Source organism: Falco cherrug, chromosome 10 (genome assembly GCF_023634085.1).
Source record: "Falco cherrug isolate bFalChe1 chromosome 10, bFalChe1.pri, whole genome shotgun sequence".
NCBI lineage: Eukaryota > Metazoa > Chordata > Aves > Falconiformes > Falconidae > Falco > Falco cherrug.
Genome location: NC_073706.1, coordinates 34,872,096 through 34,898,368, shown reverse-complemented (window position 1 = coordinate 34,898,368; position 26,273 = coordinate 34,872,096). Strand labels below are relative to the sequence as shown.

Sequence of the window (26,273 nt, the reverse complement as noted above, 5' to 3'; positions counted from 1 at the left end):
GCACTTGGACTAGATGATCATTGCAGGTCCCTTCCAACTGAAATAGTCTATTCTATTCTACACTCCAAGAAATCATTTGCATGCACTTGGTAGAGAAAACTGACAGAAAGGTACCTCCCTCTCCCCAAACCAGAAAGCTCCAAAGCTTCCACACGATTTCAAGCAACGTGAGACTAGAAGGCATCTCCCACCTACACTCTGTGGGCTTTTGCCATCCAAGCTATTAGACACTACATGTCCAACAATACACTATGAAGAGATATGGAATTCATCCTTCCACTTGCACAGTCTCCAAGACAAAAAGACCTGGCTAATGATCTTCTTATCTATCTTGTCCCCATCACAACTGCTGGTGAAAATACACTCTCTACACAGTTGTTGACATGCTGCTACTCTCTCTTTGGGTTCAGGTATTTTAACTCTAAGTGACCACATGTGGGATGCACAGCCTCACTTTTCATCAAGTACCTCTTCCCATCATAAAACAATTCCCTCAGATACCACTTGCATCATCTGTATACTCTGTCTGGGCTGTTCCATACTGGATCTCAGCATATGATGGAGCAGGAAACTAAGTGTAATTGCCAGTGCAGATGAATTTGCCCAAAGCAGCATGAAATTTAAGAGAATGTCTGTCCTTCTGTTGTTCTGATACAAGGTGGCAGGCAACAAAGCATGTTCAGGGCAGAAGGACATGCAGTAACAAAGAAAACAGAGGTTTAGAAGAAAAAAAAGTCAGAGGAAAGCACTAGAGGAAAAGGCAGCTTTCTCAGACCCAGACGCTGCCTTTCCTTCACTGCAGCAGCACAGGGAGAGCTGATGAAAATATGATGTCATTGTGCCCCTTCATATAAAGGGAGAAAGTTGCTGTTGGCAAGCTGCTGTCTGGGTAATTGCTTCCTCCTTGGTCTGATGAATCTGAGATTTGCTGTCAGCCTTCCAGGGACAGTGAAAAGCTCATCCATTTTCTCCATTTTATCTGGATGAAATGGCCATGGGATTTGCTTAGTTGGGCAGCATTACTGTGAATGATTATGAAGAAGTGCTAAAGCACCACCAACACGTGCATGGCACTACCAGGGCTGCCTATTAGTCCCCTCTAATAAAAACTAGTTCTTACAAAGAATAATTATCCTCAGTTGTAATCTTTAATAGCTATGGCTGGTGCAAGCAGCTAGAGCTAGTTTCTGAAATGCCTAAATAAATACTTCTGTCAGGACCTTTAAGGAGCTGTGATCAAAATATGACACCTTTTTCAGTGAGCTCAATGCTGCAAAGCCAGTTCTCTTCAGGTTTTCTATGCAAAACACTGTCCTGCTCTCAACAAGCCCAAGGAAAGCAGAGTCAAGCTCACCCCAACAGCTTTGTAAGTACAATTATGCATTCAACATGCTTGCACAATCTCATACATTAAAAGAGGCAGAGTCAAAGAGATCTTGGAGAGAAAGCAGAAACAGCTTGCCCTGTAGTCACACCCTCTTCTTCCCAGCCATTGCTCCCATTGCAAGAAGTTCTTGTTTGGTAGAGGTCTGGTTGGGTCATGCTTGCTTTCACTCAGAAGTTCAGCAAAGGCTTCCAGGCAAATAGCATCTTTCAGAATCAAGAGAAAAACCCCTTGCTCAGGCAGGAATCCTGCTGCTTTGTTTTGCTCTAAACAGGTTCAAAGTCAAGTCCTTTCTCTTTAAACCAATGCAAGCCAGGGCAAAACACACAGTGAGCCTGCAGTGGCTACAAGTGGCTAGAACATCCCAGACCTGGTGATGCTGGTGGCACAACAGCACTTGGCACTTAGCATACTGAACACACTCCAGGGCCTTCCCCTAAAAGGGCTTTTGACAAGTAAAACTTTTGGCTTCCCCCACTATTAAATTGACTAAACAAGCATATCATTACCTTAAAGCCAGCTAGAAATGGGAAATTAACTCTGACAAAAGGGACAAAAGGCTCACAGTGAAACTTTTGTGTCTTCTACCCAAGAGCAGCTCTCAGAAAGCCAGGCTTATTACAGACACAATCGACTCACAATAAAACTTTGCTATAGGGCAAGAAAACCAACAGCAGAGAAATAATTTCTCTCTGTAAAGCATCTGCTTGCTGACTTTATTGCTGTTGCCAACACGAACTGCAGAACTAAATAGTGGCAATATTTGTATGAAAAGGAGAAATGCTCAACATTGCCAATGAGAAATGGTTCTCCTCTCTTTACATCAGCCCCCACCCCTGCTCTCTGGAAAATGGACCCTCTGAAGCTCTAGCAGGAAGTGTCCAGCATTTTCTCCCTCCAGGTGCCTCTCAAAGTATCGAAATACACAACAGCTCTGCACAGAAGCTAAGGCAGAAGCATTTGGATGTGGGATTAAACAGGTGCCAAATCCTTTTGCAAACCCCAGGCATCCCCTTTTGCAAAGCAATGGCCACAGAGAAGCAGGAGGCTCTCCCAGCTCTGCAGCTGGAATGCCGACCAAGGACTGCTTGGTGCCTGTCCCCAGGCCTCAAGGTTATTATCCCAAAAGTGCTTTGGGGACGTTACAAGACTGTTCCACTGCACCCTGTGCAATCTCCAGCCCCAACCGTTAAATTGTACCTCCACAAATGTTCACTACAGTCTGTTCCTGATTGCACTGGCTATAGGAAAGCTCATGCTTGGGGGCCACAATGGCTTACCACCACCTGTCCCACAGCAAACAGATTGGTGCAAGGGCAGCCAAAGTCCTTCTGGCATAGACTGGGAGAGAAATATCAGCCAGACAGCAGATAGAGGGAGTCTGCAGCAGTTCCAGCCTCAGCTGGCCCATCTGAAACACCTCAACAGGTTCATCTCTGAGGAGGCGATTTCTGTGTGATGCCGGATAGGCACAGTGAGAGGGAAGAACCACTCACACGTAATGCTCTGCACCAATACAAGCCATCTATTTTTCTGAATTCAGAGTTTGGTTTTTTTTTACAAGCATGTTATTCACATCTAAATTCCACACAGGTGTTGCTCATGCCTTCTGCCCCCATGATGTCCTCTGGGCCCACTGCAGATGAGTAGTCTAGGAAAGACTTTTTGTATTCACACACACTGTTCTCTGCTTAGATTTAGCAAAAAGCTGCCAGTGTGGTGGTATTAATACATATACAGACCACAAGGTTTAGAGCTCGCTGGGTATACTTTGATCAATGAAATGCCTCTTCCCTGGGTCTGCAGCTGCTTTATAATAGGTATTTGATAGGATCTAAACAAGCCCAGGGAAGTTCATCCAATCCTAATCTGCTACCAATGGTCTCTGCTGTCTGTGTTATAACAGAGTAAACCTGCAGTCAGGTAGAGCAGATGAGAAAGAAAGAAATAAAACTAGTTTAAGTCTGTCTAGACTGCAGAGCACATCAGGTAAGTCCTGTTGTATCACATGTGGCTTTAAGGGAAAGGGAAAAGAATTGCTACAACAACAAAAGAACAAGCTGGGTGCCCTCATACATGCTTATTCGCATGCACATAATATATAATGCATACTCCTAAATGGGGTATTCCCTTGCCAAATCTCTGATGTAATTTGAAGTATTTCAGCTGCCTAAAAGCACAGGTCACACGACACAGCCAAATCCAGCTCGTGCAAAACAGCACAGACCCACCAACTTCTAAGCAGCTATGCAAATACGTGGAACCTTTTCCCATATGGTTATATCTCCCCCTTCCACCTGATGTGTAAGGAACATAGCAGCCAGTAACAAAGAAAAGCAGAATACAGACCCCTTGACTTGAAAGAACTATTGGTAATTCCATACAACTCACTAACTTTCTGCACGTAAGCCAGAAACAAGTCAGCAAAGCATTTGCAGCAAGATCAGTGGTTTGGAAAATTTGGTCAACTCATACAATCACACTCTGTAAATGAGAAGAGTCTGAAATGGCAAGGGAGTCTCTCCAGTGCTCTCCAGGGGGAGGAGCAGCAGCATGAAGCGTAATGAAGCTCAAATAATTGAATCCCTTTTTTTGTTTTTAAATTCCACTTTTCGAGTTTGTTCATGAAGAATATCAATCCAAAACAGAGGCCCAATTTATAATGCCAAGCGTAAATGCAACAGTGAGACTGGCTCTTGATAAAGTTTTGGCTTTTGAAAAACTCCTGCTTGGATTAGCCTGACCATTTGTATAAAAGGAACGAATAAGGCTGTTCTCGTTATCCTCCCTTGCTGTTTCAAAGCAGGTGTGAGAAACTGACACACGTACAAATAGCGTATCTGAGCCAGCCAGGGAGAGCGAGTACAAACAAACCTTTTTGCTGCTTTTCACCAGTTGTGCCTCTAACTGAATTACTGAATCACAAAGAGAGTAAGGGAGGAAAAGGCAACATTGCCGCTTTCAGGTCTCTTTTGTATCATGCTGCAAAACCTTGTAGCAGAGGCCTTAGCTTTTACTGGCATGCCAACAGTGAACACACAGAAATTCTGACTAAAATTTTGTTACTGAGATTAAACACATGGCTTTTAAAGAAGGATGCTAAAAGCACACTTTTTTGTGCACGTGTGTGTGTCCTTCTTAGCCAATGCCATACTCCTTGCCCTCTCCATCTCCTTGCCGTCTTTACAGCCACGAGCCATTCCCAAACTTCCTCCAATTTCAAAGAGTTCTGGTTCAGGTTACCAGTCATTTACCCTTAGTAATGCTTTATGGTCCTAGTACCACTACATAGTATTCTTAAAGCAATCTTTTTTAAAAATAAAAGGGTAAGACTGAAGACAAATTCCTTAATTCTGAAGAAATTCCTTCAGTTCTGAAGAAAACTGCTTGAAGGCCTGCCTTTCTTCCTCCTGCCATTGCAGACATTTTCAGCTGGCAGGGCTGGTTTTCAGCTATAGAAATGTCTCCAGATAACTGAACTGAATATTTTTTATGATGAGTACTCCCTCCATCATACAAATGCTTGTCATTTTTTTAATACAGAACCTACTTGCACATAAATATGCTGTGTTCAAATGCTTTATGACTATTTACTGCTTGCTATAAAAGAAGACGGGCTCAGAAGACTGCCATGCCTTCCCACAGCAGGGCAGAGACCGTACAGCCTTGGTTCACCTTATTTTGTTGAGAGAGAGAGAGAGAGAAGGAAACAATTATGTGGGTTTATTCAGTAAGAAAGGGCAGAAAGGCTCTTCGTTTTGTTGCCACAACAATGGCATTTAAAAAAAGTAATAATATAAAAAAACCCTCCTAAAATTGGCAGCTCACAGAATATTACACAAAAACCAAACAGCAAAAGAATTCACTGAAATTAGAGCCGAGGTGCGGCTTTTCTCTGCACACCCAAGTTTTGCAACCTAATGTTTCTAAAGACAGACACCAGTGTCACTGAGCTGTGAACTCCAACATATGTGGCTTTATGTGGAGAAAGGTGTAACATTCAAGGTCCTTTCACAGCTTTGGAAAAGCTCTCTGCCATTCAGTAAATGCCACACTCCCAAAAGCCTCACTGATGGTATATTACAGAAACCAGCAAGCCTGAAATAACTGTGATATCCTTCAACACTTAACATCATACAAACTTAACTGTACAATCAAGCTTTCCCTGTCATCTCCTTGACTGTTTCCCTGCCCTCTGCAAATAAAACCATTGCCTCTTGGGTGTTCTGCATCCCATCCTGTCTGATCCTTTCATCCTACCTGCATCTTCCTTACAGCACTGCTCACCCCCCCTCCTCTGTTCAGAAAGGAGTAAAAAACAAAAAGGGGAGGGGGGGCACAAAACCCATTCAAACTTTCAAATCATATCTATTTGCCTTAATTAAAAAAAAAAAAAAATCATATTCACCCTTCCTCTTTCTGGACATCAGCAATTCCTAAAACTCTGATCACACCCTTCGTATGAATTATCTTCACCAATGATTTTAACAGAAGTCCACCAAAGATGGACGTTTACTTGTCATTATTCTTAAAATCCCTTTGTCCTGTACATGACAATCTTCACCAGAATCCTCTGTGTCACACATTTACAGAACATTGCCTGTCAAAATTACAAAGGAAGCCAATCAAAGCTGACGGCATATGTTCTAAAAAACGGCAGCATTTGTTACAAACCAAACTGGAAAGCCAAAAGGTTGTCAAGCAAATGCAAAAGGTGAAACTGCTGCTCTTCATAATGATTCACATATGATGTAAGGGAATGCTAACCCTAAACCAGGCATTTCTGGGAACTGAGAGTCATCAGCCCACAGCAGCTGGCCAGTGCTACATTGTGATAAAGCACTTCTCTACAGAGCCCCTTGCTCTGCCCAAAAGGCTGTTCGCAGATAGCTGCATAACTCAACAGAGATGTTCTGCCGACAGTCTGGCCATGCTATATAACCTGCTGGTTTGGCACTTGATGGGTGAGTGTGCTTGTGATAAAAATCCTCAGATCCCTCTTTTCTTGCTCTGCAAGTTTCTCTACTTCTAACAGTTTCAATCTGTCTAAATTTATCTGGTAGAAAACTGTTCAACGTGAAGGTCAGGAAAGCAAAGAGGTAAATCAATCTAAGCGTGAAGGATCAACACATCCACACCTTCCCGCGCGCTGCACCCTTCTTGACTTACGCTGTAACTCTAGCTTTTATAATTGAAAACAAATTACCTTACTTCTATCAAAGCTCCTTTTCTATTAATCGTTCACCTGGCTAAATTCAAGTTACTCTGCTTATACAGTAAAGAAATTATGTGTGTTATAACACCATCTCCCTGCTAAACTAACTGCTCACTGACAAAGTAGGCATCTGCCACTTGGCTGTAAGACACCTGGTTGCTTGGGATAAGCCAAAGAGGTTAAAAAATGCTGGCCACAGGTGCTTGTCTGTTCTGAAGCTTGTGTCTCAGGTCTTGCAATTATTTCCACTAGCTGACATAATTACAGTGGATGCAAAGGTTAACCCCATGCCTACTTGAAGACCTCAGTATCCCAAGACATTACATCTCCAGTAAACAACGACTCCAGTTGTGTCATTCTAATAAAATGTCTGAAGTAATTGCAGCGCGTGATGGGACAAGGCAGCAACAAACATGTGTCATCAAGACTGTTGGCAGAATACAATAATAACTAAACGAGTAAAAGGATAGAGAATGCTGCAGAATTAGAAGCAATTTCCCTTATCAGCTTTTTCTAGTAGGATTCCCTCAGGGACTTGGAGAAATTAAAAACTGTGATCGTGCTTGTGAAAAACAGAGGTAAGAACATGGATATCCCTGGCTGACATTTTCAACATCCAACCTATTGGGTTTTGGAAGGGTTCAATTCTGGATCCTTTTCTCAAGCAAGCAGGTAACAGCACAAGCTGTCTTGGTAAGGGTTTCAGAGTGTAAACAAGAAAACACAGATTTGCCAACAACAGTATTACAGCAGAGAAGGAAGCCCAGATGTATCTTGATGCTAAATGGAAAGATCGCAGGAAAGGAAAGTCTCAGACCCACTGCTCCAATAATATTTCTACTACAGTCCACAAAGAGCTCTCCAAGTCATTTTGTGAAAATGAAATACCGCTGTTGTCTTGTGGGTTGTTTGGTTTGTGGTTTTTTGGTTTTAAACAGAATGTTTATGAAATGTTTTTGAATTGTTATTGCTCATTGCGGGATGACTGCATTTTCCTGCAGAGCAGTACAAGATGTGTTTATTCAGGAGAGGCACAGGGTGCACACACTGCCATGCAGTACGGTATCACAGCAGTTACCGACCCCGGCTCCCTGGCTCTGCACTACAGACACTGGCAGTAACTTAGCTGAGGGCCATGAAGCCTGATGTAGGGCAACCGATGATGTGTAAGGGTACCACAGGATAGAAATACACCTCGCTCCTGAATCTTTCAACAGATAAGCAACAGAAAGCAGGAATTTTAGTGTTGTTGAACCCTACTTCAAGTTCACAGCTCTCATGTAGGCAATGTTGCTTCTAAGTCGGTCAGCCTTGCACCAAAAGAACTGCAATAGCAGGATTCCTCTAAAGTACAAGAAAACTAAGGGTAGAAATGCATTTTCCACACATATTCCTTATTAACCAGAAGGGATCCATGCTTAGTTCTGAAGTTTCAGAGGCACTTGCTAAATAATTAGATGAAGCTTTGTGTGATGACAGATTTCTTCAGGAGACCAGCCTGATCACTGCAACAGCAGCCCCAGGTTTTCATCACAGCATGACGATACAAGCAGGCATAACGGCAGAATATCACAAACATGACAGCACTACTCCAGATGTCCAGTGACTACAATCATCAGTGTGTTTTTATTACCTTTGTATTGACCAGCCTTTAAAAAGCTTCCCAAGAACAAATGAATGAAAATAAGGCCCGTACACCACATGCAAGATTTGTATTATTGCAGTCATCTGGGGAAGGGAAAAGATAGAAAGATAAAATAGAAGGTGTAGAAATGAGAACTCAGCTCTCTTGATTCCTGCCCTGATATCTCATATACAAGGCTGTTCTGCTCTCAAATAGCTGTAGCTACAGGCTGCTTCAGCACGAAATGGCTGTCTCCATCACTCCCTTAGCTGGGTAAAGTTGTGCACAACACAAACTTAAGGGAGTAAGTTCAAGCCCTAAAATCCTTTTGCCAATGAAGATTGTGCAAGCCTAAGATAACACTGTGTTGCAGTTTTCAGCCTGCTATTAGCTGGCTGGGAGATGAATGGGAAAGAAGCTAGTTAAACTGACAGAGATGATGCCTAACATTGATTTTTCAATTGATTTCACTAAATTGTTGTCCACACAAACCCCAGTATGGACATTTCTGAATTGGTTAAAATTGACTTATAATGATTTAGTTCATGTTGACTCTTTATTTACTCAGGTTGTGGCCACAGTAGGAAAAAAAAAAAGAAAAAAGAAAAAGTGTTCTTTGAGTCAGAAAACAGCAACATGTCCTGTGAAACGTCTTAACAAGAACAAAGTTGTCCAATATATGTTTTTATCAACATCAAGGTTTAGGGATTTGTCAAAGACAAGATGTAAAGCCACGGGAATGCTCACGTAATTGCAAAAGACTCAGACTGTATTTTAAAGAAAATAACCCATTTCATCTTGAAGTTACTTCTCAGCTGAGGCAGGGATGCCAAATGTGTGCACTCACAGCTGTTTGCTTCAGTTGGTCCATTTTATTCTGTATATACTAGATAATCAGTGCTTGTGCTGGCAGCTATCACACTCAGATGAAGGACAGGTGCTTCTTCAAATACCTTCACTTTGTTTCCAAGTGCTCAACCACCAGGAGACGCTTACGCTGACTTAATATGCAATGACTGCTTTGAACAGCAGCCACCCTGTAACACACAGAAGTCCAGTTATATCATAACATAACACCAAAGCCAACTTTACAACTCACTTCCAGAGTTAGGACAGCCGCCAGGAAAGAGCTGTTGGCTCATGTCAGGCTACACAGGAACCTCGGTGCCAACACTAGGCTCCAAACCACCCCAGCACGGGAACAGCACCTTGACTGTTCACTAGTGGAAGGTGGCTCAAGAACCGCAGGTCTACCTTTGAGTCCTACAGCAGCATAAACCGATTTCATAAGAGTTGTGGAGCACCAGGAGAGGACTGCGCACCAATATAAACTGGCTTAAGCAGAACCCCACCTTCACTGGAATCAGGGCATGTCTGGAGCCAGAACATCCGCATTCCTCATGGGAAGATTTAAAGGCAGATGGTTGTGGATCAGTGTGAGTTTATTAACTGATAGACATGCTCTGTGCTGACAATTGTATTGAAAAAGAAAAAAACCAGGCACTTGCCCTTTGACAGCAGTTAAACCTTTACAAACCTAGCTCTTGACACAGGCCCAAACATCTGAATTTGCTCATTTCTTTTTGACTTTGAAATACCCTCTATACAGATGTATTTGCCTTCATAATTGCAGATGCAAAATTAAAATCTTCTTCCCCTTCCCTGGACAATCACATTTTTCTCTTCTGCACAGTTTATAGGAGCTCACTCTTTGATATTTTTTTAATAACTTGTGTTGTGTCTGGTGCTTTGGGGAGTGCCTACGACAGAAAGCACTTTATTACTTCTCTGTTTGAGTTCACTGCAGAGGGCTCACCAGGCCCTATCACTGAAAGGGCGAATCTAGGCAGCAATTTAATCAAGCAGTGATTGAAAAATTAAAGGTAGCAGTGATTAATATGGATTTAGGACTTCTTTTGTTTGAATGGGTTTTAGCTAGAGAACATGGCAGTTGGGTGGGGAGTTTTCCCCTCTGAAACAGAAAGGAGGGTGAGAGGGGGAACACAAAGGAAACCTCTAGGCAGATCATTTGTCTCCTCTTCATATTTAAATAAAAGCCAAGGAAAGAGGTTACACAGTGTATATTATTATCCTTTGGTAAATACCCGTGTGTAATTTCAGCAATTGCAAGCACACCTCTGTGTATAAGCAACGATCCAGCTATAGAAACTTGGCTTGGACCAGCCCTAGGAGGGAAAAATTCCACCCAAGACACAAACAAACCTTGAGATTTAATCATCAGCCTGGCTTATTAAGAAATAGGGACTTTTTAGTAACTAGGAGAGCATACTCTAAACATACATGGAGAAAGGGTGTTTTACATTTAAGACAGAGGGACTAAAACCTTTGAAAGCTGATAACAAACAATGAAGGACTAACCTGCTACACAGACAAATTGAATCTGAAGGTCCAGTGTAGAAGCTGTGTTCATGTCTCTGGTTAGAGGAAAAGGGACTTACACACATATATACACACACATGTACTTATATCTCCCTTGCAGAAATTTGGGTATGCATTGACTGCTCCCTTGCACATTCTGCAACCTTTTACAACAGTGAAGGAAGTGGAACATGCCACCATGGTTTGCAGCAGATTTCAAATCAAGTCTTTACATGGTAAAATGCCTCCATCAGTCAACCTAGCTAGGGTTATAGGGATGACAGTACTTTCATCAAACCTTTTTGTATTGCCCCCATTTGCAAGTTACTACTGTTAATTTATAGAGTAAATTCATACTAAAGCTGGCTCCAAGTTACTCTAACTTCCTGTAAACACCTTTAGGCATGCACTGACTTCAACTTAAGCAGTCTACAGCACTTCAGATCATCTGAGAAATAAGTACAAGTCAAGATAACAACAGCGATGCAAAATCTGGTTCTGCTCGATTATGAATACTTAAAAAAAAAAAAAAGAAAGAAAGAAAAGTCTTAGCCAAACTGACCAAGTTGCATACGATACTGGCCTTAAGTTCTTTGCCAGCAACAAATAATTCCTGCCTAAGCATCTTCGCAAAAAAAGTCACACACCTCATCTTCCATAAAGTGTTGAAAAAATTAAAAGAAAACACAAAAAAAGCACAGGCAAACAAAGAAGCCTTGTCTGAATGAGGATTACCAGAGCTTGCACTTCAGCTAATAGACTTATTTTTCCCAAAAGACTTCTTTTTCCCTTTTCCTTTTTTCATGCTTGGCCAGAGTAGGTGATTCACATTTTCCCCAGATGTCTCTTGTCCTAGCATGCAGAAAACATCTTCATAAGAAGTTGCTTCAGCAGAAATCTAAAGCTTATATTCTAAGCACTTAGATTAACAAAAAGAAAGGTTACCTATAAAATGGCTTCAGAGAAGTATGTTTGTATGCCACTTCAGATGATTTTTGCTAACCACCACATACAATTGCCTTGTTCCCAAAGGATTTGTATAATTTAAGTATGGGGTGCCTGAAAGAGAGTGCTGGAAGTTGGATACCCAGTAATTCAATCCCACATGCCCCTGGGCACAAACATAATTGTATTATAAAGTAGCTCTGCCAAAAATGAAAACAATTACAGCACAATACATATTTTACTGCTTACAGTTAAGAGTGGTTTCATTTTTCATGCTTATTCATACCACTAAACACAAAATAGAACAATTCAATGAACCCTGCTTGGAAATACAGTAATGAGATACTGCAACGTCATGTGTGTACCAGAGACATTAGATAGTCAGAATCAAAGCTTTGCCAGTTCTGGCAAGAAAGCTCTAATTTGTTCAGTCCTTTTTAACCATTTTGTAAAACTGTTAAATCAACATTTTTACCACTGAGCATACCTATGGATTTAAATTCTGCACGAGCCCAGACAAGGGGAAAGAACTCCGAGTGTGCTGCAGTTTCTCCTCTCTTCCGCATCTGAGTGTCCTATGAGAGAGGCTGAAGTAAAGCAAAATCTGTTTGTGCTGCTCATGGCTGAGGTTAGTCAGAACAATAACCCCAAAATACAAGACTTAAATACACAACTTCATCACATAAAGGATCCTGACAGAGACTGGGAAGACAAAGCCAAGGCAAACACAGTCACCATTTAAAGAATAAAAGGTATAAAGAACAATGTATGGTAGAGCAGCAGAGAAACGGGTATCGCAGCAATGTCCAGGATTCCTACTGAGACCTTTAGTCCAAGGAAGTCTCATAAGCCAATGTTTTTCAGAGTAGCCTCAGATTCTGTCAAGTATCAAATGCTTTCCAGTTTTGTAAATGCCAGGCACTTTAGCTGATGCCCAGGAGAGGTTCCACGTGATCGGCATCTCTTAAAGTCTTGGGAAATGTCTGCCTCCTAATGCAAGACACTTCTGAAAATGCTGAACTGTACTTCTCTGAGTGTCAGTCTCTGCAAACTGAGTATGAAAATATTCTCCCACCACAAGAAGAGTAGCATACAGCTACCTTGCTGTTTGCAAAGCTTTTGAAAGGGCAGAATAATCAACACTATATTAAAAAACCAAAATCATTACTGCTACCTACATGCCTCACAGCAGTACAGCCCACTTCCAACACCTCTAGGGACTGCCTCTTCCTAAAAGGAATGAATATTCAAAATAATGAATGGCCAAAAAAGAAACCTAAAGAGAGCAATGGAAGACACAGATCTGGTTGAAAAAGAACCACAAAGAGTTACAAGGAAATCCAAGTTCCTACTACTGCCACTACCAAAGAAGTAGCTGCCTCATTAATATGCAGTGGCAACTCGCCAACAAGTGTAGAAATTTCTTTTGCTGCTGAATCACAAAGGCTTGACGAACTTATAGGGCACTTCATTTCCTGGCAGATTGAACCAGTTACCTACAGAGTATTGCCATCACAGCTTCTAACACACAGTAACTCTGCAAGTCTACTGTCATGCACAGCAACGGACTTCACATTAAAGCAGTGCAGAGTATTATCCTTTTATTTTTCTGCAGTCAACCTTTACCCTTAATGAGATTATTTTTTTTAACCACCGCTTCCTTTTTCTCTTTCCACCTTTGCTCCGCAGGACAGCGAGCACAGGCAGCACAGATCGCCTGATACGATGCTTTCAGCGTCAGTCTTACTGTCCCATTACATGGCAGAGTTTAATGTGCACACGCTGGGTCTGTCAACCTGGCAGTGACTCCACTGCTCTTCAGCACAGCTCTGCCAAGCAGCCTGCGGGCCTGATGTGTCCTCCCTCCTTTCTCTGTGCTTTGCTCAAAACGGGTCTTCTGTTCCCCACCCCCAAATACCCTTTCTCAGCCCCCTAGGGCTCAAAGGGGGAGCCACGTTATTTGTTCTCAGCCCAGCAGTCTGCATTACTGCTTCAGTATGAAAAACTACAGCTACGGTATGGTGTAAATTGTTACTATCACTCCCTTCCTCTCATAAAGCAGCCACTGCCAATACCAGACTGCTGTGCTTCATGCATAATTCATCAGGTTCCTTAATGTGCAAAGCTCTCCTCTGCAGCTCTTTCCTCTGCACTAAAGTTATCTGTGGGAAAAAAAGCATCTGTCCAGCCCCTGCTTGAAATATTAAGAGACACCTGAATTTTAAAGTGTCTCTTGGCTTCTTTAATTCACCATAAAAACATAAGCATCAGCAATATCCCTACAACCGCAAGGTCCAGGATGAGACAGAGCCAGAGAAGGTCACAGGGATGTAAGACTGAGCTCTGCCATAGGAAATACAGCTGTGGCCGTACTGCCTGGCACTTGATACTGTTAAAAAACAATCCTTCATAAAAGCCCTAAGCCTGAAAGCTTTTGCTGTCAAGATACACAGGGCAAAGGAGAGAGCAATGCACTCCTGGCAGCATGCTCTGTGTTTTTCCAAAGGCTCCAGCAGAAAAATGTTGTCATGCAGAGGTACTGCATGACAGTACTGTGCACGTAAAGACCCCCATGAACTTTTAACTATTTTTAGCCTTTGGTAGTCTCAGATTGCTTTTGGACACTTGCTAACCACCCATGCAGCCAACTGACAATTTCTGACTGCCTCCTTCTAACTTGCCTGTTCTACTCAAGCCAAACAGCACATGATCTTCATGCCCACCCTCACACGCAAACAGCCCTCCCATTCCCTTCAACAGCAAAAGCCTGGAGCTTCCTCCCATTCTTCATCTAACACCTCTTCCACATCTCCCCTTCAAACGCATTTCCCCCCAAATCCCTAAATATTCTGTCTCCTCCCAGTTGCTGCAGAAAATTTGAGGCTGTGGGATGACATGGATGGGACAGCTATGCTAAGCCCTATTTCACCCCTACCCCATGCCCTTAAATTTCCATCGCTCCAGGATCAGCATGTAATACGTTAAACTATTTAGCATTCTATTATTCACCATAAATGATACTGCACACATCTTACCAGCACTGCAGTTCGGGCTGCTGGCAGAAAGGCATTCCTGGCTGGGATCTATGGCCTCAGGTACGCAGGCAGACAGACCAGCTGCTAATACCAGTCTCTTTCAGCTGCTAAAAGCTAGTAGCGCCGACACCACTCTGTAAACATGAGGCTCACATACACCCATTGACACTGCCTTCACATGCCACCCTGTTGCAGAGGCAAGACCAACAGTCAAAGACAACTCCTGCTGGAGATCCATGGATCAGAAACCACTAGCAATTGAGAGAGTAAAGGTGTACACAGAGTGAAGGACTGCATAAATCACACCAGGGCTTCCATTCCTCCCTGATTCAATGAATAATGACTCAAAACTGGCGCGCTTTCAGCTGCACACACCTCCCAATGACTCTTCTCCAGTCTCTTAATCTGCCCTGGTTCAACCTGCCCCCACCCCTTCCTTTGTAATTGTAAAGCTAGGTCATTTTGGCTTACACCTAATAGGGACAGGTTTGTTGATGCCAGCTGAAGACAAGAAGCAAGGCTCTTCCAAAGCTAAGGCAGTTTCTCAGTTTCTGCCTGTTGTTAAACAGTCCTCTTCACATTTTTCCTGCAGCAAATAACTGTAAGAAATGTTCACACAACAACAGGGTGGGGAAAAAAACCCAACACCAAGATGAAAAAGTAACATGACATCTATTTCTACAGTAGTGAAACACTTACCAACTAATAAGAACCAAACAAACCAAGCAGGACGCAAACACAAGGAAACATTTTATAATAAAGCTTCCTGCTCACTGAAGTGGCAAAGAGATGCATGGCTATTTCCCTTTAGAACTGTAAAAAAAATATATATATACTTACAGCAGGCTGTAAAAGAGTTCACTGGTTTGTAAAGTTTTGGTTTTGTCCTGATACTTCTAATTCAGGCCATAGTTGCAGTTTAGTTTGATATCCAGAAGTGCACTGAATGCAAGAGCTTACTGCCTTCTCCCCTCCACAGCAATGCAACAAATTCAAGTAGGAGAGGGCAGACAGGAGCCTAATGAACAGCAAGACCTCCAACTGCTGTAACGAGCCATGATGAGACACAGCTGCTTCAAGGCAGAGAACAGCTGTGGGGTTGTGCTACTTCTGAGAGGAGTGAATTTTTGCTTTTTATCTTGCTCAAACCATACTGATAATATACATATAACATACATAACCAAGAAAGAACCTCCAGTCAAAACTCCACTTGACAAAGAGATTTCAAAAACAGTGATGTGGCAGAAGTCACCACCAGATAGACGGTACAAAGTGCCCACTGTGCCTGTTAATACAGTATATCCCCCTCAGTACCCTGTATGCAGTTACATTGTGCAATTCAGCAAAACTAACTTCCAGTGCAACAATGCAGGCACAGGAAGTCTGCTACACACTGCTACAGCATTTCAATCAGGCTAACATAGCCAGTTTTTTAGGAAACAAAGTTACCCAGAAGAAGTATGTTACTACCACAACCATGCTACTCCCCATGTCTCAGGCTTGAAGAAATCTAAGCATCATACTAGGCAGACATGACCTTTCTGCCTGGCTTCAGCAACCTCTCTTCCTTTTCCAAACAGCTAAATCTCATACCATACAAACGAGCACTGGACTTTCCCTTTTTCTGTGGTTTATTTCCATCCAGGGCTTCTTGTCCCCCTTCCACAAGGAATGGGAAGCCCAGAAACCATGTACTAAGCACCAATGGTCCTACTCACCTCTTGTAATTTTCCTAATTGCTTTTACTCCTCCCCTTCTTACATTTTTCCTTGCACAGTTCCCCTCAGTCTGTAGCTCCAGAAACCACACCTCCAGCTTTCTCCTGGCATGTTCCTCCTCTTTGGCAGTTTGCAGCCCTAGTTCTCATCAGCTAACTGGTTCCAGCTGGGGGGCTAGCAAAGCCCATCCTTGACCATTTATGGTTCACCACGCTCTCTATACTCAATAAGCCCAGCAGAGAAAACAACACTGGGATTTGGTTCATCTTATTACAAATACGAGAAAGGAAACCTTCAGAGACTTGGACCATACTTACACAGTTATAACCCATCACCAGCCTAAAGCCCACATGAAATAGTGCAGTACTCTGTTTTAAGCTGACAAGAACGGTCTAGAGCACGTGTTATGAGGAGTAGTTGAGGGAACTGGGGTTATTTAGCCTGGAGTAAAAGGAGATTCAGTGGAGACCTTAATTACTCTCTACAACTACCTGAAAGGAAGTTGTAGCAAGGTGGGTGTCGGTCACTTTTCCCAAGTAACCAACAATAAGAGAAAATAGCCTCAAGTTGAACCAGGGGAGGTTTAGATCTAATATTAGAAAAATTTCTTCACCAAAAAGGTTGTCAAGCACTGGAACAGGCTGCCCAGGGAAGTGGTTGAGTCACCATCCCTGGAGGTATCTAAAAGATGTGCAGATGTGGTATGTAGGGAGATGGCTTAGTGGTGGACTTGGCAGTGTTAGGTTAATGGTTGGACTTAATGATCTTAAGGGCTTTTTCTAACCTAAATAATTCTATGATTCTATGAAAGTCATATACCCTTGCATGAGGTGCAGCAATGTTGGAGAGGCTGGCCTGACCACACAGGCTTGGGAATGAGCAGATAGGAAGAGCCTGATCCTTTGGACCCATGGAGCTTTGCTCAGTTAGTGAGCATGAAAAGTTGATTTCTTTTGCTGCCAGCCATCCTGCACTTGAAAGATGGGGATGCCACCTAGAAACGTCTGCAGGTGAGAATGTATATTGCTTTACAGACAGACTGTCTAAGTCTGGGACTGGCTCTAGGCTGAGCATATGGTCCCCATAACATACATAAGAACCAGCTACTGCCCAGAGGAAGGAAGGTGACTTAAGCCAGAATAAGAAAGCTGCAATGCCACCGAGTGATTTTGTGCCCTGTGGAGGTAGAGTTCATTTTAGGCAATTATATCATATACTCCCTACCAACTGTTCTCCTCAATGGTGATGGGCTGCAGTCCATTCTAATAAAGACAATGAAAGTGATCTGGACACTGGTGTGATTCCAGGAATAAATTCCCACCTCCCGAAAGGCTGGAACAGTCTAGCAAAGAAGGGCATCACACAGCACATATGGCATGCCAGGAGGGGAGAGCTGGAGCCAATCTATTGCATCACCTATGGAAGAAAAAAGAAAAGGAGCACAAAAAAGGAAGAAACAGCTTGTTAGAAAGATGCAAGACAACATTTCATGTTGTTTAGGATGACCTATTGGGCAGTGTAGGTATGACGAAAGCAGTGTCTTTGTGCCCCCTCTTTTCCTTAAAAAAAGTCAAGAAACAGTAAAAAAAGTTACCTGTGTTGCAAGCCTGGTAAGTTGTTTCAAGCATAGACTGAAATAGAGATACTTGTCTGATTCTTCAGAGGTGTTACATCTCTACTGCTAATGGATGCTAAGTTACACTCATTGCACCTCTATTCAAATCAGAATTCATAAGGTCAGATAAGGTTCCAGATCTCCATAGTTCTACTGGCCTCCACCAGGCTTTAAGAAAGTTATATCAACATGCACCATGTGAGAATTTGGCTTTGCCTGAGCATATATGTGCAGGTGAAAATAAAAGGAGATGATACATTTGAAACTAGTAGATGCCCGACAGATGTATTAACTTGCTTTGCGGGGAATTGGATGACCTCCTTTTCTACTGTGTCTGATCTCCGTAATGCCAGGGGAGCAGCAAGTGTGCACAGAGATCATACTAGGCTTAGATGCAGGAGGAAATCAATACCCACACCCTGCCCTGGCCAGCCACGGGGAGCCGTGAGAGGCAACGTGTCATTCAGCAGGTGAGTGTCCGCAGGGCTCCGGAGCCAGTGCTCACCTTGGACCGGAGCTCACTTTCACCAGCTGTGATGCAATCACAGGACACCTTGCTCATATTTGCTTTCCTGAGCCATTCTGTGCCCTTACGTGGCCAGTCTTCAGAATTTAATTCTCAACATAATTCTCTTCTACTTATATATATAGGTCCCATTCCTACAGCCCTGCAATCACATGGGAAACAAGGCTTTGGATCTGAGTTTTATCTAAATTTAACCTATTCTGAAAAAGGGCCTTAGCAAGCACTACATTTTTTTCCCCCCTGATTTTCCTTTGCATTTCCAGGTTTACATAAAGGTGCCTCAGTGGAAACTTGAATTGAGTTCTCTGTTTCTAAATCCTGACTTATAAAATTCAGTGCTTCTTAATTCGTGTGCCTTTTTCCCATATGCCCCAGTCTCAGTGTTTTTCTTTACAAAACCCTGTCATAGAAAAAGAATACATTCACCCAGATCATGCTGAGTTCTCCGAGGTTGGTACTAAGTCCTAAGGGAGACTAGCTTGTTCATTTCTTTTTGCCAAGTGTAAGTTACATTAAATATGCTGGACCTGTGCAGGTTTCTGCTAAGATGCCTCTGGAAAACTGAAATTCATTTGTCTTTTAAATGGCTGGAAATATTCATAAGTATAAATCATTCCCCCTTCCTCACTCACCCCACAAACTTCATATATTATATAAACATATGGATATTAAAATTATACGTAACTTGTAAAGTAAGTGCTATCTGCCTTTGAGACATTGGGCAGGTAAATTACAGCCTCAGAGTCTAAGGAAAAGATTTGGGGACCATTTGATATATGGTGCCATGAACATCAAAAGCAGAATAAATTAAAGCTGAGGTAATTTTAAAAGTTGGATACTCTCCAATTCCTCTGCAAGAAAGTCAGATGGAACAAGGGCACTGGAACAGAGTGTCCCAGTGGGAACTGAAAGCAGAAAAGGCTTGGACACAGAATCTGCATTTAGTTTATTATTTTGTTGGTACTTAAACCGTCTATCTAACTTGGCTTTCTGCCTCCTTAAATTAAAACGGCACAATTTTACAACCTTAGTGCTTTGCCCTGTCTCTAGAGATCGCTTGTAAACATTTACACCCTTCTGAGATCTAACAGAACACAGAAACATGGGGCCTGCAGCTTTTTAAGGTGACAATGATAACAGAAAAGGAAAAAGCAGTGCTTTGGTAATACTGATCTTGCCTTTTGTTAAACTCTTAACATTTCCAAATAACTGCCAAAACTAATTGAATGTCTTTAACATATAATGTATTGGCAGTTTTATATACATCCATATGCAATCTAGTCTGTACCGGTGCTGTGTGTAGGGTGCTGAGTTGCCGTGATGCAAACAGGATGGCACTCAAGTTCCGAGAGCCCTGGCCATCAAGCAGCCCTCCCACAATGCCCACTGCAGGGCACAACTGGGCAGCACCCCTTCCAGTAGCATAGGCACTGCTGGGACCTAACTGGTCCTGGAGCACTGCACACCATTTTGAATTTCTCTGTCCTCACTTGGTCTGCTTGACACTTAACCCTGCGCACTCCAAATAGCTTTGCTGACTTTTGTGTTTTGAGTTGCAGTCCATGTGCTCAGGGGAATTACTGAGCATAAGGTCAAAGCTGTTTCGCTTTTTCCAGCATAAGTGCCTTTATCCCTTTCCACCTTGCCCTTTCGTACTTCCATGTGGCAGAAGGCAGGGATGCAGATGAGGATTAACTTGTATTTAATGTGTGAAAAGATCCAAAGCCTTCTCTTTATAGACAGTTCTGCAAAAAGACCAAAAGGCTTCTAAATGAAAAAAAGGCAGGTTTTGCTAAAGTATAGAATAGAACATTTAAATTCAAGAACCTAAAAACCCCAAAACAAACTATTGCAGAGAGAAGAGAAATGAAAACGGGTTATAACCGATACTCCCATCACCCGTGGTCTCCTTACAAATGGGTCCTTGCCCCCAAGCTTTATTCCTGTCATCAGTCACTTTCTGCAGCAAACTATGCCCACACCTTAAGAAGTCCTTAAGGAACATGGTTCTTAAGTTTTCTCTGTCCCCTGAGTGGCTGCTCTCAGCTCCATGTGGTGACACTCCCACCTCCCACATGTAATGTCTCTGAAAGTCCCCTCCCTTGCTCCTTCTCAGCTGGTGTCCAGGCAAGGTGTGATTTCCCTCCCTTGCCTGAGGGGTTGCCCTGACTCAACCAAGCCACTTACAAGAACACAGGCAAAATACTTGAGACTGAACAGGTCAACACACAGCCTGTCACAAAGCATGTTCGCCAGGCTGTTATCCTGGGAAATTAATAGGAAGTCTTGACTGCTTCTTTCAAACTGTCAAGAGTGTACTGTGCAGCCGTCAGCATTCAGGGGTCTTTTTTTGCAAATAGAAATACAACAAAAATCCAAATAAATGCAACCCGTGGGATCTGAATATGTTGCCATCCAATGTCTTTGTTTTTAATGATGTGGTATAGCCTATGACAACTTTTATTTCCCCAGTGAGCGCTGCCTGGACCTCATCACCATGACCTTCTCCATTGGTTTAATAGCTCTGCAATTTATGGCAGTAATAGATCGTGCTGCTGGCAACCAATGTGGAAACTCGTAACTATTATCTGCAGAGCATGTATGGATACAAGGAAATTACAGCCACAGTTTTAAAAGACCGAAGCAACGACAGACTGCATTTTTGAGCCCCCCTAGCAGTACTGCGGGCCTGTTTGCGATGCACAAGTTTCTTTCAGGCTTGGAAAGTCTCACTTTTTCTATGGCTCCATTATTTGGTGCCTAGAAATCAGGAGCCCAGTGCTGTGCCCTACTACCAGGTATCCTGCACCAGTGTTGCTGATAGGCTCTGCTGAATAGCTACATCCAGCACATGGAAGCCACTGCACAGAATGTGACAGCTGTAGCCAGCAGCCAGGTGTGACTTCATGGGACTCAAAATGCAACCTCACATTGAAACCTTCCTCTTCTCATGAGGCCAAGGAGCAGAGGAGTAAGTTGCCTTTCTTGTGTGCCTCAGCATGCAAGAAGCTCTACATGGGGCAATAAAGAAAGTAGAGAAGCCTTTTCTGTGGAAATGATGATGTTACTTCATTGTGATTGGTTTTGCAAGCTACATGGCACCTTTGATACAAGAAAGCACTTAAGCAGGGGCAAGGGTCTGCACAGAAGTGGTAAGAGAAACAGGTGAGAATGCTTAAATCACAGCAGTATCTTAATTCTGAATTGCCAGGGGAGGAAAAGGAGGGCTATCAAGCATAGTGCTAGGCTCGATGATACAAGGAAACCCTATTGCCTGACCAGGTGAGAAAATCTGTTGACTTTAGGTATGATATTTTCTCAGTGGTAGAGCAGTATGTAATACTCCGAGTAGGTTAGCATATATAATCCAAAACCACTTTTCTCCCCATCTGCAGGTTCAGTGAAGCTTGTAAAGGATTCCATATAAGTAATTTTAAATATTCATGCAGTGCTCATCAACCATGCATCCCAGTAAACCTACAAGGACAACCTTGGGCTTTCTAGGCAATTCCTTTACAAAAATAGTACTTTTGCATGTAAACGTTTGCCTGCGTGCTGCAATGACAGCATATGCTGCTGCTTGCAACATTAAACATTATTCAAAGGAACAACGTTCACGCTATTAACACAACAGCACACAAACTATGAAACGCCTTATCCACTCTCCTAGAGCCAAGTGGAATACAGTAGTCTGTTATCCCTTTCCCTGAAGTGTCTTGTCAAACAACATCATTTTAATACCATCTCCCCCTTCTGCTTATCACATCCAAATAATACTCTGCAACGATATTCCCTGATCCTCAACAAGACTTATTTTGTCAAGTCTGCATCTTCTGCTGAGAGCTGGAGATGCCAACATTGTCCCGCATCTCATCTCTAGTGCCTTGCTATAGAGAGAAAAGTATTTTCCTTAGGGATAGAATTACCTATTCTCAGCCTGACAGTAACAGCTATCACTGTACTGCATTGAGTAAATTACATCAACTTGAACTAGACAAGAGATGTATCTCGAAATATGAAAAAAAGCACCCACCTCTTCAGCTTTTTTTTTTTTTTTTTCCAAAATCCATTTTCCCCACATCACACTGGGAACACACTGGAAGCAAACAGAAAATGACTGCAACAGGGCATCAGCTAAAAACTGTAATTTGGATCTTCTCCTTTGCATAGGACCTGCTACTAGATATTAGCTATCCAGAAGTTATTTCAACCCAAAGAGTTCAGTCTTGTATGTCTGAATTTTTTAATTTTCATTTTATCTTGATGTGTCTTAAGCATTTTGTTGCTCATTTCTTTTCCATCAGGTCTGGTCAATCTGTGGCCCAATCTGAAGCTCACTGAAGCCTGTCTCATGATATTAGAAGACCGTCACGTGATGATACGCAGTGGGAAGGAAACAGCCCATGCAATGCAATACATGGAATTATTTTACTGAACTGTCTGTCCACATACAAAATACAAAACAAAAAAATCTAGCAGCGTGTTTCATATATTTCACCTCTTCAACTATATAAAAAATAATTCTTCTCGATTTCTATTGTTAGTATCAGATAATTTGTAAGTTATTTGTAAAGATTAGATAATAAAACCACTAACATCAGAAAAACAAGTATTTAGAACAAGTATTTCAAATTGAGAGAAACCGCTACTAGCAAGAAGACTTCAGAGAGATCTGAATATCTCTTTTGGCTCTCAGGTTCTATTTTTCTACCTTTCTCAGTCTTGCATAATGAGATTTGAAGGTGCATTTGGTATTAACTGCTCTTTAAGGTCTTACCTGCAGGTGAAAATCTGCTCTTGAGACAGATATTACCGATGTTTAATTCATTGTTGAGGAAAAGGAGCCACGTGTTTTGTGAACCTCTGAAAGTATATGGATAATGCCTCTCATTTCCAATAGGTCAAGTTAAAAACAGTAAGGGTGCATGGTTTTCTGTGCATCTACAAAAATACTTTTCTTCTACAAGCACTGAAAATAATCTCCTTTCTTTCCTCACTAGCCCCATACTTGAAGAAGAATAGAGAAAAATACTAATGATCGTAATTTTAAAAAATGAATGTTTACTCATTCAACCAAAATTAATAAGTATGCTCCATACAAACAGGCACATTAACGACAAGGGCTATTTTGTCTAAATATTCTGCTTCTAGTAGAACCACACTCGATTTAATAAGCTCTGCTTCAAAACAAGGGACTGCCAGGGGTCAGCCAAGCTCACTCCTGAGCAAACTATAAATGGTCTGAATAAATGAGATTAAAGTTTACTCTTAAAGCAAGCAAAAGAAATGAGATACCAGCACTGTCCAACTCCATTCAATCTTCCATCAAGTATGAAGAACTTCATCTCAGGCACAGGATGTGTTTGAGCACTTCAGGATTGTTTTCTATTACTTAAAAAGATGTTATTTCAGAGCTTTTGGTTTGGTTATAATATCAGTTGTTCCGATAACCACAAACTTCAGTTAATTTATTTTGCTAATAACCCCATCCCTTTCAGTATGACATACTGGGCCTGGTACTCATTTCTACTACATTACTGAACTTGATGTGGCAAAAAAGCAAAGGGAATAATTCAAGTTTTATGTAAATACTGTAATGAAGGAAGGAAAAAACCCATGCTTCACTTTATTCCTTCCCTAAAATGGAAATTGAGATTGCCTTACTGCTTTGTTTCACACCCTCATCGCTGATGACTCGGCCTGCACAGATTTGGCAACAATCTTAATGAATTAGCAGTCTATACCTACACCAAACTGGAACTGAGAGGGGGGGGTGCAAAGACATAAAATATAGCTGTTCCGGGATATTTTCAATATTACAGTGTTATAGCAGCAAGGGAAAGTTCTGTAAAATGTAATAGACCATTATCACTGACCTACCAAGGAAAGATTTTCAGAGACAAATTGTAATATTCCTTTTGCAAACTCCTGCCACTGCCAAACCAAGTGGTTCCCAAACTATGGTACACAAACAGGAATCAGGATGACCAACTGCTCTTGGGAAGACTGGGTACTGCCTGAACAACTAGCTATCTGCCCTGTACATGGGCTGATACGGAGTCAAAAGCTATTTGCAGCCACTTCTGCTGTCACTGCCACATGGTACCCCATCATCTCCACTTTTGGTGTCTCAGCAAGCTTGGTATACAAAAAACTCAGGCTATACTGTTAGTAGTGGGATGTAAGGATATTTAAGCAGCGGCTCCTGACCCCTAAAAGGCAGATTTAGGTATGAGGAGAAGTTTGGTTACGCTGACTGGTAACACAATTGAATGGAGACAGCTCCTGCATGCCGGTAGCTGCCCAGGCAAAACCAAGCCTTGTGATACAGAAAAAGGAGTGTACTGTGATGTGGCACAGACATGGTCTGAATGGCGAAAGTCCTAGAATTTATAGGTAAAGCAGCTGATTCTCCTGGTGCTCTGCAAGAAGTCTTTGCTCCTTCTCCAGCATCAGGAGGAGAAGTCCGTAGCTGTACAAAATAGGATGGCAGTGTCCTGTGGAAGCTGACTTACCCAGACTCTTACTCTTCTATGATTAAACAGTTTAGCAGTAGCAAGCCAATGCCTGCACTTTGCAATGACGGGTTTACAAAACAACTGATCGTGAATTTTAATCCAATGGCACTAAGCAGAGCTAACATTATTTAAGAGAGCAGGGTTTTTACATTCTCATAGCTTGCCAACAAGGACACTGCGCCAAGATCAACAGTAAAGACCATGCTCTTCACAACACAAACCAAATCTTTTGTAGTCCTTGGCCCCAGAATCTGCAATTCCCTTCCCACAAACACAATCAAAACTAAGAATATGTAGTCCTGGTATCTAAAGAACTACTCTGTCCTATGGTGTAAATTCCACAGCTACAAGAAAGCCAAATCAAACCAAAACAATACTGCCCCCCCCACTCTTTCCCATCAGGATTGCTGTGGAAACCTTTCCAAGAGCGTGTACTTACCATACAACCAAATGTATGTCAGGTAACAACCTCTCCAGTTGTGAGTTATTCATACGTAAAGTTGCCACAGCAGAGCACCACATTAGTTCTGCTCTATTTCAGCAGTCACTAACTAACGCAGAGGTGACGGCATCAGAACAAATACCTGAAAAGAGCAGGACTGAGGGAAGCCAAATTCATTTGTGTTTTGAGAAAAGTCCTTGCCTCAGCCAAAGCACAAATGAACCAGGGCTGAATTATGACACTGAGTATAAATTTTTTTAAAATGAAATAGTTCTGCAACAATTTGCTTGAGCAGATGATTTTAGGCTTTGAGGGAGTCTTGGTACATAGGAACATGACAGTCCGTCAATTTGGGGAAAAGGGGAGGTATTATAGGACAAAACAGCAAGAACAATACAGACCCCGTGGGCTGAAAGGAGTTTTCAGGGAACACTTGATAACAACTTAGTCGCACTCATGTCCTTCAGAAAACCTCTCTGAGCAATGCCTGTTACCACTGATAAAGGGGAATGTATTCACTATCCTTTAAATAAAAGGCATTTTGTTTTACTCTTCCTGATTGCTTTTCCTCTGTTGTCAGTACAATGAGAAAGCACAACAGCTTTCCTACTGTAAAGCTGCTCATTGTTGCCTGCACCTTTTCAAGGGAAGACAGAACTGATACAAAACCACAGTGAACTATCTCAGGCTTCTATAGAGCTACTAGGCACATACTGGTATGAGATAACCCTAAATGGGAGTGCTTTATAAAAAGGTGATGCAATTGTAGCAGACTAAATACAGGAATTGCTTATTGTAGAATCTGCATTTTTTTCCTCCTATTAAAGAAACACTGCATTGTCTCAAAACATAGTTCTTCCAAACTGAAACTG

General features: G+C 42.2%; 1 protein-coding gene and 1 long non-coding RNA gene across 6 annotated transcripts in view; one reads left to right on the top strand and one right to left on the bottom strand.

Annotated features, from left to right (window-relative positions):
- TSPAN4 (tetraspanin 4) overlaps positions 1-26,273 on the bottom strand; it is a 435,635-nt gene that overhangs the window by 89,639 nt on the left and 319,723 nt on the right. The gene's annotated exons all lie outside the window — the stretch shown is intronic.
- Positions 6,260-22,919, top strand: LOC114016825 (uncharacterized). Its single transcript, XR_003561536.2, has 3 exons — positions 6,260-6,348; positions 20,914-21,606; positions 22,746-22,919. It is a non-coding gene; the product is annotated as an uncharacterized LOC114016825 (long non-coding RNA).